The 11,997-nt window shown below is 40.0% G+C and overlaps 1 pseudogene; it reads right to left on the bottom strand.

Annotated features, from left to right (window-relative positions):
- Positions 1-2,505: 2,505 nt before the first annotated feature.
- On the bottom strand, positions 2,506-7,637 carry LOC127421967 (tripartite motif-containing protein 16-like protein; annotated as a pseudogene).
- Between the last annotated feature and the right edge of the window lie 4,360 nt (positions 7,638-11,997).

Here is an 11,997-nt window from a genome sequence, read left to right as displayed (position 1 = left end):
ATATTATTTGATTATTTTTCGGAGAGGTTGATAGACAACAAAGACTGACATTAGTGCAGTACAGCCATGTATAAAGTAAAAGATCATGAAAAATGGGAACTGAACACATTCAAATGAACAGATGTGGAAAGCATATAATACATAGACAATATATCTGCGTCTAATGCATGCACACACATTTGGTTCGCACACGCTTTATTCAGGCCTTTTTCAAATAGCTTTCTTGTGCCCTTGAAGGGCACTGTGAGAAGAGGATGCAACTGGAAATGTCGTTCAAAATTAAAGTAAGAATATATATATATATATATATATTTGTTTTCCACAAAGGGCCTTTCCTCAAGACTGCTAGTGAAGAGTACATTCATACAGTAACGCCATGCTCCCTTCAGAGTGCCTAGATCAAGAGCTGAGTGAATAGGGCATAGGGAGGATCCATGCTCCCTTCAGAGTGCCCAGATCAAGAGCTGAGTGAATAGGGCATAGGGAGGATCCATGCTCCCTTCAGAGTGCCCAGATCAAGAGCTGAGTGAATAGGGCATAGGGAGGATCCATGCTCCCTACAGAGTGCCCAGATCAAGAGCTGAGTGAATAGGGCATAGGGAGGATCCATGCTCCCTTCAGAGTGCCCAGATCAAGAGCTGAGTGTATAGGGCATAGGGAGGATCCATGCTCCCTTCAGAGTGCCCAGATCAAGAGCTGAGTGAATAGGGCATAGGGAGGATCCATGCTCCCTTCAGAGTGCCCAGATCAAGAGCTGAGTGAATAGGGCATAGGGAGGATCCATGCTCCCTACAGAGTGCCCAGATCAAGAGCTGAGTGAATAGGGCATAGGGAGGATCCATGCTCCCTTCAGAGTGCCCAGATCAAGAGCTGAGTGTATAGGGCATAGGGAGGATCCATGCTCCCTTCAGAGTGCCCAGATCAAGAGCTGAGTGAATAGGGCATAGGGAGGATCCATGCTCCCTTCAGAGTGCCCAGATCAAGAGCTGAGTGAACAGGGCATAGGGAGGATCCATGCTCCCTTCAGAGTGCCCAGATCAAGAGCTGAGTGAACAGGGCATAGGGAGGATCCATGCTCCCTTCAGAGTGCCCAGATCAAGAGCTGAGTGAACAGGGCATAAGGAGGATCCATGCTCCCTTCAGAGTGCCCAGATCAAGAGCTGATTGAAAGGGACATAGGAAGGATCCATGCTCCCTTCAGAGTGCCCAGATCAAGAGCTAAGTGAATAGGGCATAGGGAGGATCCATGCTTCCTTCAGAGTGCCCAGATCAAGAGCTGAGTGAATAGGGCATAGGGAGGATCCATGCTCCCTTCAGAGTGCCCAGATCAAGAGCTGAGTGAATAGGGCATAGGGAGGATCCATGCTCCCTTCAGAGTGCCCAGATCAAGAGCTGAGTGAATAGGGCATAGGGAGGATCCATGCTCCCTTCAGAGTGCCCAGATCAAGAGCTGAGTGAACAGGGCATAGGGAGGATCCATGCTCCCTTCAGAGTGCCCAGATCAAGAGCTGAGTGAACAGGGCATAGGGAGGATCCATGCTCCCTTCAGAGTGCCCAGATCAAGAGCTGAGTGAACAGGGCATAAGGAGGATCCATGCTCCCTTCAGAGTGCCCAGATCAAGAGCTGATTGAATGGGACATAGGAAGGATCCATGCTCCCTTCAGAGTGCCCAGATCAAGAGCTAAGTGAATAGGGCATAGGGAGGATCCATGCTTCCTTCAGAGTGCCCAGATCAAGAGCTGAGTGAATAGGGCATAGGGAGGATCCATGCTCCCTTCAGAGTGCCCAGATCAAGAGCTGAGTGAATAGGGCATAGGGAGGATCCATGCTCCCTTCAGAGTGCCCAGATCAAGAGCTGAGTGAATAGGGCATAGGGAGGATCCATGCTCCCTTAAGAGTGCCCAGATCAAGAGCTGAGTGAATAGGGCATAGGGAGGATCCATGCTCCCTTCAGAGTGCCCAGATCAAGAGCTGAGTGAATAGGGCATAGGGAGGATCCATGCTCCCTTCAGAGTGTCCAGATCAAGAGCTGAGTGAATAGGGCATAGGGAGGATCACTGTTGATTGGAAATCACTCTTGATCTATATAAATCGCGCGCTGCTGAATTAAAAAATTAAAGGTCATTTCGGTGGAGTAACTCGCTGATTGACAATCATTTGTCGATTTCCTCATTAAATAATTGCTTCTAGATGTGAGATTAAATTAATATGGTATTGATTTGAAAAAGATTTGACTCATATAATCAAAAAGAACATGATTGGTGGACATTTTGTTGTTGTTTATTGGCCACTAATTACGAGAAGAACAGATGTCTCCACTAAACTGTACACTTCAGAGGTAAGAAATGAATCTAATGTTAGCCTATAAAGATTATTTGAATGTTTATTTAATTTTTAATCTTTGTGTATTGAAATCATTGATTATTTGGAATAATTTACTCTAATATCTGCATACTGTCTCGTGTTGAAGTAGCTGAAGAAACACAAGAATCAAAGCTCAGTTTTCTGTATTGTACAATGTTAGATAAAAAAAAAAAAACATGTTTCTGCAAATCTTACATATTAATGGAAAAAGTACATCTTACATGTTAATTAAATCCACCTGTGAGTGCTTCCCTGCCTTAATTCTTTATTCCATCACACAGTTTCACTGATGATTTATTATGAATATTAAACCCAGGATATAGAGGTTGAGTGAATGTGGTGAGGACACTGTGAATGAGGGTCAGTGTGTCAGAGACGCTGTAGAAGGACAGAGTTCCTGCACTGTGATCCACATACACTCCTATTCTACAACAGCTGGAGGAGACAGAGAGATCAGTCTTTATATTACTGTGATAGAATGAGTAACTGGAGGGAGGACTGATCATTATATCCAAACACACACTCATCACTCCATCCCTTCCTGCTGATGCTCTTATATGACACTGATATAAACACACCGTCATCACCACTCCACTCGATCTCCCAGTAACAGCATCCACACACACTCTCTCTACACAACACCTGAAGATTAGCATCAAATCTATCTGGATGATCAGGATACTTCTGGAGTTTGCCAGTGTTAGTAATCACTCTGTTCCCTTCAGACAGACGGAGATGTTTATCCACTGTGTTTAGATCCACTGTGAACTGACGGGAATCTGATGAGATAAAAACAAAGAATTGAATGTGATAATTTTGTCAGTGTGTATATGCACATGTTTCTGTGAGTTTGAATATGTTTTATTGGTGTGAAGTCCATAAACCAGATACCCCTTCAACACCCCCGTCCCATCAGAGAGCACATCTTAAGAAAGCTGTTAATTAATCCATTGATTTGAAGAAAATAATGAATATCATTCAGATTGTTCTCTGTGAAGTCCTTCATGCAGTATAAGACATATAGCTCTGTGTTTATCTGTGCATGTGTCATTGTTCACTGTAAAACTCACATAAACACATGAAAGAAAGTATCTTTAGTATCTTTTAAGCTACAGCACGATAATGAGCAGTTTTGATTGGCTACCACAGACCATTTACACTCTCTGTCAGACAGAGGAGATGATACAGAAACATTTGAGGTGATCTACTGTCATTTGATTTATTAAAGGAGTTTAAAATGAGCATCTTAAACAGCATTAGAGTCCAAATCACATGATTTATGTAGTGAGAACTTTATTATCTAATACAAAATTAGCCTAGCATGAACAGTAATCCCATCAAAAGTCTCACCTCAGAGGTCATGACCTTCTCAACTGTATCCAACACATCATACAATAGTGTCTACAATTTTACATTATCATTTGATTTACTATTGATATCATTCTCTAAAAAATGAACTTATTTTAATGCCCAAAAATGTAATATTTGAAGATGCATGAAACCCTGTTACCACATGATTTTTTTTACATTCCTTAAAATTCTGACACCCAGGAAGTGACATCATCTGAATCCTTTCTACAGCATGATGGGAAGAGTAAATATTCATTCCATTTTCTCCATTAATATTGTTGTGTGGGTTGCATTCATTAAACTCAACCATTCAAAGAAATATTTATCTGTAATGTTTTACTCCTTAACTAGCTAAATCAAACTTAACTTACGTTATATTTACAACCCTGTTACATGCAAACCTCAAGGGTTTTTAACCTGTATGTCTGTAAATATTTGAACTGAAAAATGGTCAAACATTTTGGTAACAGGGTTCAAGTCAAGAAAAATATGAATAGACAATAAAATTTGCTGATCCAATATTTTGTTTTATAAGTTTAATGTTCTGAGCTTGATCAATATTTTCTGAAAGTTATGAACCTCCATTCATTGAGCATTTGTTGAAAAAGACAAAAACACTTACTGCATTTGTTTTTTCCTATTTTGAACTCTTTTCATTGTGAAAATAGTGCCATAGATATTTGGTTTTCTCTAGTTAATTCCAGTTTGAAATGTAATTCATAGAAATGATTTGATTCGTTACCAAACTGTTCAGATCATATTCAGACTCTCAGTTTAGCCATTAAATTCAGAATTTTAACATGAACTAAATTTCATGTCAATTATATTTTCATTTGTTGGGTGAAGAGTATTTCTGTTTTGTCATTTTTCAGTTTCAGTTTTTATCAGTATGTAAACTGCTTGTTCCAGCTTTACGACAGTGATTGGCTGTTTCTGACGGCTGATAAAATCCCTGTCACGACTCTGGCTGGTGTCCTGCACCATTTTCATTCCGGTTTATGTTAGTTATAGTTGATTTTCATATATTCTTATTTTCATGTTGATCAATGATCATCTGTATTTTTTATCGACAGTATTTGTTCATTGTCATCATCGTTGAGTTTTGTATGCTGAGTGTTTATATGTTGAGTGTCTGATTCACAACTCATGATAAAAACATTTTATAGCCTATCTTTGCAAACATTTCTTTACTTTCAAAAGCATCATATAGTGTATTCTATACATCATGATCCAACATGAAGTCAACCAATAAACTGATTCATTTTCTCCATACATCACAGTACAACAAATTGTGTTCTTAAACACAATTACACTAACTGGGAGAAAATTCATTACAAATAAATAAGATAAATTCCCATCCAAATTGAACACTAAACACCATAATGAAGACTTCAAATGAAACACAATTTTCCCATAATGCAGTGCGATATTATAATTTCTTTCTTCACAGTAATTTGTTGTGTTGTGACAGAAAATGACCTAGACTGCATTGATTTTACAGTAAAATTCTGAAAATAGTATTTTACTGTAAGAAATGACTGTTAAATCTTGTAAAATCCAGGCAAATTTGTGTGTGTGTTTGTGTGTGTGTTTGTGTGTGTGTGTGTTTTCATAGTGACTTACATTTTAGAAGTTCATTCCTGGTCTTGGGTTCATCAGTGATAATTTCAATGTCTGTGACTATGAGAATAAACAGACATAATTCATGTACATTTTCATTTATTTACATTATGTAAAATTGATCTCTGAAAGTAAATGAATATCTGTTACCTCTGTTAGATATCTTTTCCATGTGTTCTCTACAGAAATCCTCCAGTTGTTGTTTCAGTTGAGAGACAGATTTTATCACTTCATCAAAAGACAGAAGAGAACTGACAGTGATGTTGGGTAAGACTGGAGATCCAGGAGGTGCAGAGAAAGACTGATACAGAAAAACAACAGAAAACCTTCATCACCTCCACTACAGTTACATTTATACTGTCATGATTAAATTAAAATGATCTTATCAAACACTGACTGTATCTGTTCTGTATTTGCAATGATTGTATGATGTTCTCATGAGGCTTCAGTGTGATGAATAGTAATGATGAGATGTGTTACCTGCAGGAACTGGATGTGATCATGTGTGTGTGAAAGCTGCTCCAGCTCAGCGTCTCTCCTCCTCAGATCAGTAATCTCCTGCTCCAGTAGCTCCAAGAGTCCTTCAGCTCGACTCACTGCAGCCTTTTCCTGATCTCTGATCAGCTGTGTCACCTCAGAGCGTCTTCTCTCAATGAAGCGCATCAGTTCAGTAAAGATCCTCTCACTGTCCTCCACTGCTGTCTGTGCAGAACGCTGTTACACACACATTACAATCAGCTCTTACTAACACCTCACACAGCCTGTGACCCAACTGAGTCTGAAACTTCTCTTTTCCTCTTCTCAAACTCACCTTGTGAGACTCCACAGCTCTTCTCAACTCCTCAATCTTTTTCTCACTCTCCTGGATTCTCTGTTTTTATTTTTTCTGTGTCTCCTCCAAGTGACTCTGTTCATCAAACAAACTGCAGTTAAACCTTAAAACTGAATAATACAAAATCATTATTGTTGTATTGCAATTTTCACAGAACATTTATTATGTACAAATCAATATTTATTTATTTAATGTTGTTTGTGTCTTCTTTTTATGTAACACTCTAATAGTTACAAACAAAACAACTGCCAATCAGATTTATGTTTAATAAAAGGTTATGTGGAGCAAGATTAAAGTTATGTGGAGCAAGATTAAAGTTATGTGGAGCAGGATTAAAGTTATGTGGAGCAAGATTAAAGTTATGTGGAGCAAGATTAAAGTTATGTGGAGCAGGATTAAAGTTATGTGGAGCAAGATTAAAGTTATGTGGAGCAGGATTAAAGTTATGTGGAGCAGGATTAAAAATTATGTGGAGCAAGATTAAAGTTATGTGGAGCAGGATTAAAGTTATGTGGAGCAGTATTAAAGTTATGTGGAGCAGGATTAAAGTTATGTGGAGCAGGACTAAAGTTATGTGGAGCAGGATTAAAGTTATGTGGAGCAGGACTAAAGTTATGTGGAGCAAGATTAAAGTTATGTGGAGCAAGATTAAAGTTATGTGGAGCAGGATTAAAGTTATGTGGAGCAAGATTAAAGTTATGTGGAGCAGGATTTTAGCACCTGCTGGTAAATGCTGGAACTACACCCAATATGTGAAAAAAATATTTTTTATATTGCCATCCTTAAAAAAACAGCTGATGAATTTTTTTTTTCTAAGAAACATTTCAATCGAAATAATTTTATGACATAATAGAACATTTTTATTTTTTTTGGTGACAGATTGTTTTTGAAGAGCTTTTATAAGTGTGAAATGGATTTATATCTGTTCCCTGTCTGTTGGAACTGAGCACCCTTGAGCAAATATGGCAGCCTTCAGATCACTTATATTTAAGATGAGCATAGACATGAATTAGGATGCTAACATATGGCTTTCTCCAGTTATTTTAAAAGCTCCTTGTTATGAATGCTTACAGAGACTGAAGCTTGCTTATGGCAAATGTCATTAGAGTTCAGACACTCCAGACAGGACTTGACAGCTTTGTGTTTTCTTCCACTACAAATGTCACACTCCACATCTCCAGCTCCTGCATAACAGTGAGCAGGAACAGCAGTTTGGAGTTTCGTCTTCTTCAGTTTCTCCACCACTTCAGTCAGCATGGTACTTTTACATAACACAGGCCTTGTACTGAAAGTTTGTCTACACTGAGGGCAGCTGTAGACTCCCTTCAGATCATCCTGATTCCAGCAGTCTGTAATACAGTTCATACAGTAATTGTGTCCACAGGGAATGGTCACTGGATCCTTCAGTAGATCCAGACAGATAGGACAGCAGAAATGCTCATGAGCCCATGAAATACTGGCTTCTGCCATTTTACTGCATGTACTCTGAGACAGAGAGATGTGTACAACAGCTCGACAGCACTTAAGTTTCAGTTTCCCTGAAATGAACAGTTTCCTGGTTCTGTGTTTGAGAGATGTGTGCAGAACAAGTTTGTGTTTTTACAGATAATGTTCACTAGATGTCAGACTCACACTGGATCTCACTTCCATATTTCTGTCTCACATGTTTCTATTTCTGTTTGCAATCAGTTAATTAGTAAATCTGTAGTTTTTGACAACTAAATCAACAGATGATGTTCAGGTTTAAGAGCAGGTTAGTTGATTGACAGTCAAGCTCACATGTTCTGATGATGTTCAGCTGCATTTAAAAATGTTAAAATTCCAGTTTAAATGTGGCAGGACCAATTAGTGTTGTGCACGAGTTCTTGAGTAAATGTTCTGCACCAGCTAGTCAACTATTAAAATCACTATTAGAATATCACAAATTGATTTTCCTTTGTGCATTTGCAACACAGAATTATACTGTACTTTCCCTCTGAATCTGTTACAGAATCTTGCAGTTATAATTGAGTCCACTAGGGGCGCTGTGGATGTGCATCATCGAAGTGTTGGATGAAAGAAGAAGATATGATAGCGGCTTTTTGTGCTTTCATGCACATGCTGAGTTCAGAATGACATACTACCCATACTACTCTTACTACTTCTGTCATATATGTCTTGTTTTTAGTTTTTAGTGGCTGGATCCTGACTCATATGTTGTGTCTTTTGTTGTGTGAGTGCACTTGGCCTTTTTGGTTTTTTTCATTGCCATGTGCACTTGTGTCTGCTCTGTCTTAAGTGAAAATCTGCCCCCTCATTTGCCTTGTTATTAGTTTATCAGTTACACCTGCTTTTCCTCGTTACCCTTCTCATATCATTCCTTATTTAATCTCCATGTGTTCTCTGTCCTATGCCAGTTTATTGTGGTTGTTAAAACTGTTAGGTGTTTGTCCTGTTGGTTGGGTCCAGTTCTGCCCTGTTCCATTCCAGTCTCAGATAAACTATATACAGTTGTGCTCAAAAGTTTGCATACCCTGGCAGAAATTGTGAAATTTTGGCATTGATTTTGAAAATATGACTGATCATGCAAAAAAAACTGTCTTTTATTTAAGGATAGTGATCATATGAAGCCATTTATTATCACATAGTTGTTTGGCTCCTTTTTAAATCATAATGATAACAGAAATCACCCAAATGGCCCTGATCAAAAGTTTACATACCCTTGAATGTTTGGCCCTGTTACAGACACACAAGGTGACACACACAGGTTTAAATGGCAATTAAAGTTTAATTTCCCACACCTGTGGCTTTTTAAATTGCAATTAATGTCTGTGTATAAATAGTCAATGAGTTTGTTAGCTCTCACGTGGATGCACTGAGCAGGCTAGATACTGAGCCATGGGGAGCAGAAAAGAACTGTCAAAAGACCTGCGTAACAAGGTAATGGAACTTTATAAAGATGGAAAAGAATATAAAATGATATCCAAAGCCTTGAAAATGCCAGTCAGTACTGTTCAATCACTTATTAAGAAGTAGAAAATTCAGGGATCTTTTGATACCAAGCCAAGGTCAGGTAGACCAAGAAAGATTTCAGCCACAACTGCCAGAAGAATTGTTCAGGATACAAAGAAAAACCCACAGGTAACCTCAGGAGAAATACAGGCTGTTCTGGAAAAAGATGGTGTGGTTGTTTCAAGGAGCACAATACGACAATATTTGAACAAAAATGAGCTGCATTGTCGAGTTGCCAGAAAGAAGCGTTTACTGTGCCAATGCCACAAAAAAGCCCGGTTACAATATGCCCAACAACACCTTGACACGCCTCACAGCTTCTGAAACACTGTAATTTGGAGTGACGAGACCAAAATAGAGCTTTATGGTCACAACCATAAGCGCTATGTTTGGAGAGGGGTCAACAAGGCCTATAGTGAAAAGAATACCATCTCCACTGTGAAGCATGGTGGTGGCTCACTGATGTTTTGAGGGGGTGTGAGCTCTAAAGTCACGGGGAATCTTGTGACAATTGATGGCAAGATGAATGCAGCATGTTATCAGATAATACTGGCAGACAATTTGCATTCTTCTGCACGAAAGCTGCGCATGGGACACTCTTGGACTTTCCAGCACGACAATGACCCTAAGCACAAGGTCAAGTTGACCCTCCAGTGGTTACAGCAGAAAAAGGTGATGGTTCTGGAGTGGCCATCACAGTCTCCTGACCTTAATATCATCGAGCCACTCTGGGGAGATCTCAAACCTGCGGTTCATGCAAGACGACCAAAGACTTTGCATGACCTGGAGGCATTTTGCCAAGATGAATGGGCAGCTATACCACCTGCAAGAATTTGGGGCCTCATAGACAACTATTACAAAAGACTGCACGCTGTCATTGATGCTAAAGGGGGCAATACACAGTATTAAGAACTAAAGGTATGCAGACTTTTGAACAGGGGTCATTTCATTTTTTTCTTTGTTGCCATGTTTTGTTTTATGATTGTGCCATTCTGTTATAACCTACAGTTGAATATGAATCCCATAAGAAATAAAAGAAATGTGTTTTGCCTGCTCACTCATGTTTTCTTTCAAAATCAAATCAAATCAAATCAAATCACTTTATTGTCACACAGCCATATACACAAGCGCAATGGTGTGTGAAATTCTTGGGTGCAGTTCTGATCAACATAGCAGTCGTGACAGTGATGAGACATATTCCAATTTACAATAACATCAAATTAACACAGCACAATTTAAACATCTGATATACACATAACTACACTCAACAATATATAAATAATAACATACACTGTACAGTATACAATACGCACTATATAGATACACATTATTCAATAAACATAAAAATATATAAAAAAAGTATATATAGTATATATATAGAATGTACAGTATTGTACTGCATTGACATTCAGGCTGTAGGTTGATAGTCAGTTGTTAAGAGAGAATATAATATAATAATAATATAAATTATAACAGTCTGGTGTGAGATATAAGAGTAAGAGTAATAAAGTGCAGTGCTGATGTATTTGGATCGTGGGAGATCAAGAGTTCAGAAGTCTGATTTCTTGGGGGAAGAAGCTGTCATGTAGTCGGCTGGTGCGGGTCCTGATGCTGCGATACCACCTGCCTGATGGTAGCAGTGAGAATAGCCCATGGCTCGGGTGGCTGGAGTCTCTGATGATCCTCCGAGCTTTTTTCACACACCGCCTTGTATATATTTCCTGGAGGGAGGGAAGCTCACCTCCGGTGATGTGTCAGGCAGTTTGCACCACCCTTTGCAGTGCTTTGCAGTTGTGGGTGGTGCCATTGCCGTAACAGGTGGAGATGCAGCCAGTCAGGATGCTCTCTACAGTGCAGGTGTAGAACTGTGTGAGGGTGTGGCGGTTCATTCCAAACTTCCTCAGCCGTCTCAGGAAGAAGAGGCGCTAATGAGCCTTCTTCACAACGACTTCAGTGTGGATGGACCATGTGAGTTCCTCAGTGATGTGGACACCCAGGAACTTGAAGCTGCTGACTCTCTCCACTGGTGCTCCATTGATGGTGATGGGACTGTGTTCTCTGCCTTTTCTTCTGAAGTCTACCACAAGCTCCTTTGTCTTACTGACAATGAGGTAGAGGTTGTGCTCCTGACACCAGTGTGTCATAGTGTGCACCTCCTCTCTGTCATTGTCAGTAATCAGACCTACCACCGTCGTGTCATCAGCAAACTTGATGGCATTGGAGCTATGTGTTGCCACACAGTCATGTGTGTACAAGGAATACGATAGTGGGCTGAGAACACAGCCCTGTGGGGCTCCAGTGTTGAGGGTTAGTGATGAGGAGATGTTGCTGCCTATTCTAACCACCTGGCATCTGCTTGACAGGAAGTCCAGGATCCAGCTGCACAGCGAGCTGTTTAAGCCCAGAGCCTGGAGTTTCTCATCTAGCTTGGAGGGCACTATGGTGTTGAATGCTGAGCTGTAGTCTACAAACAGCATTCTCACATAAGTGTTCTTTTTTTCCAGGTGGGAGAGAGCAGTGTGTATTGTAGATGCAATGGCATCATCAGTGGAGCGGTTGTTGCGGTAAGCAAACTGCAATGGGTCAAGAGAGAGAGGCAGCACAGAGCAGATGTAATCTCTGATTAGTCTCTCAAAGCATTTGCTGATGATGGGGGTCAGAGCAACAGGACGCCAGTCATTTAAGCAAGTTATTTTTGATTGCTTTGGAACAGGCACAATGGTGGATGTTTTCAAGCATGTGGGGACTACAGACAAAGAGAGGGAGAGGTTGAAAATGTCCATAAAAACACCAGCCAGCTGGTTCGCGCACGCTCTGATGACGCGGCCCGGAATGCCGT

This window comes from Myxocyprinus asiaticus, chromosome 31 (assembly GCF_019703515.2).
Source record: "Myxocyprinus asiaticus isolate MX2 ecotype Aquarium Trade chromosome 31, UBuf_Myxa_2, whole genome shotgun sequence".
Taxonomy (NCBI): Eukaryota; Metazoa; Chordata; class Actinopteri; order Cypriniformes; family Catostomidae; genus Myxocyprinus; species Myxocyprinus asiaticus.
Note: the sequence above shows the minus strand (reverse complement) of the source record. Positions and strands in the feature narration are given on the sequence as shown.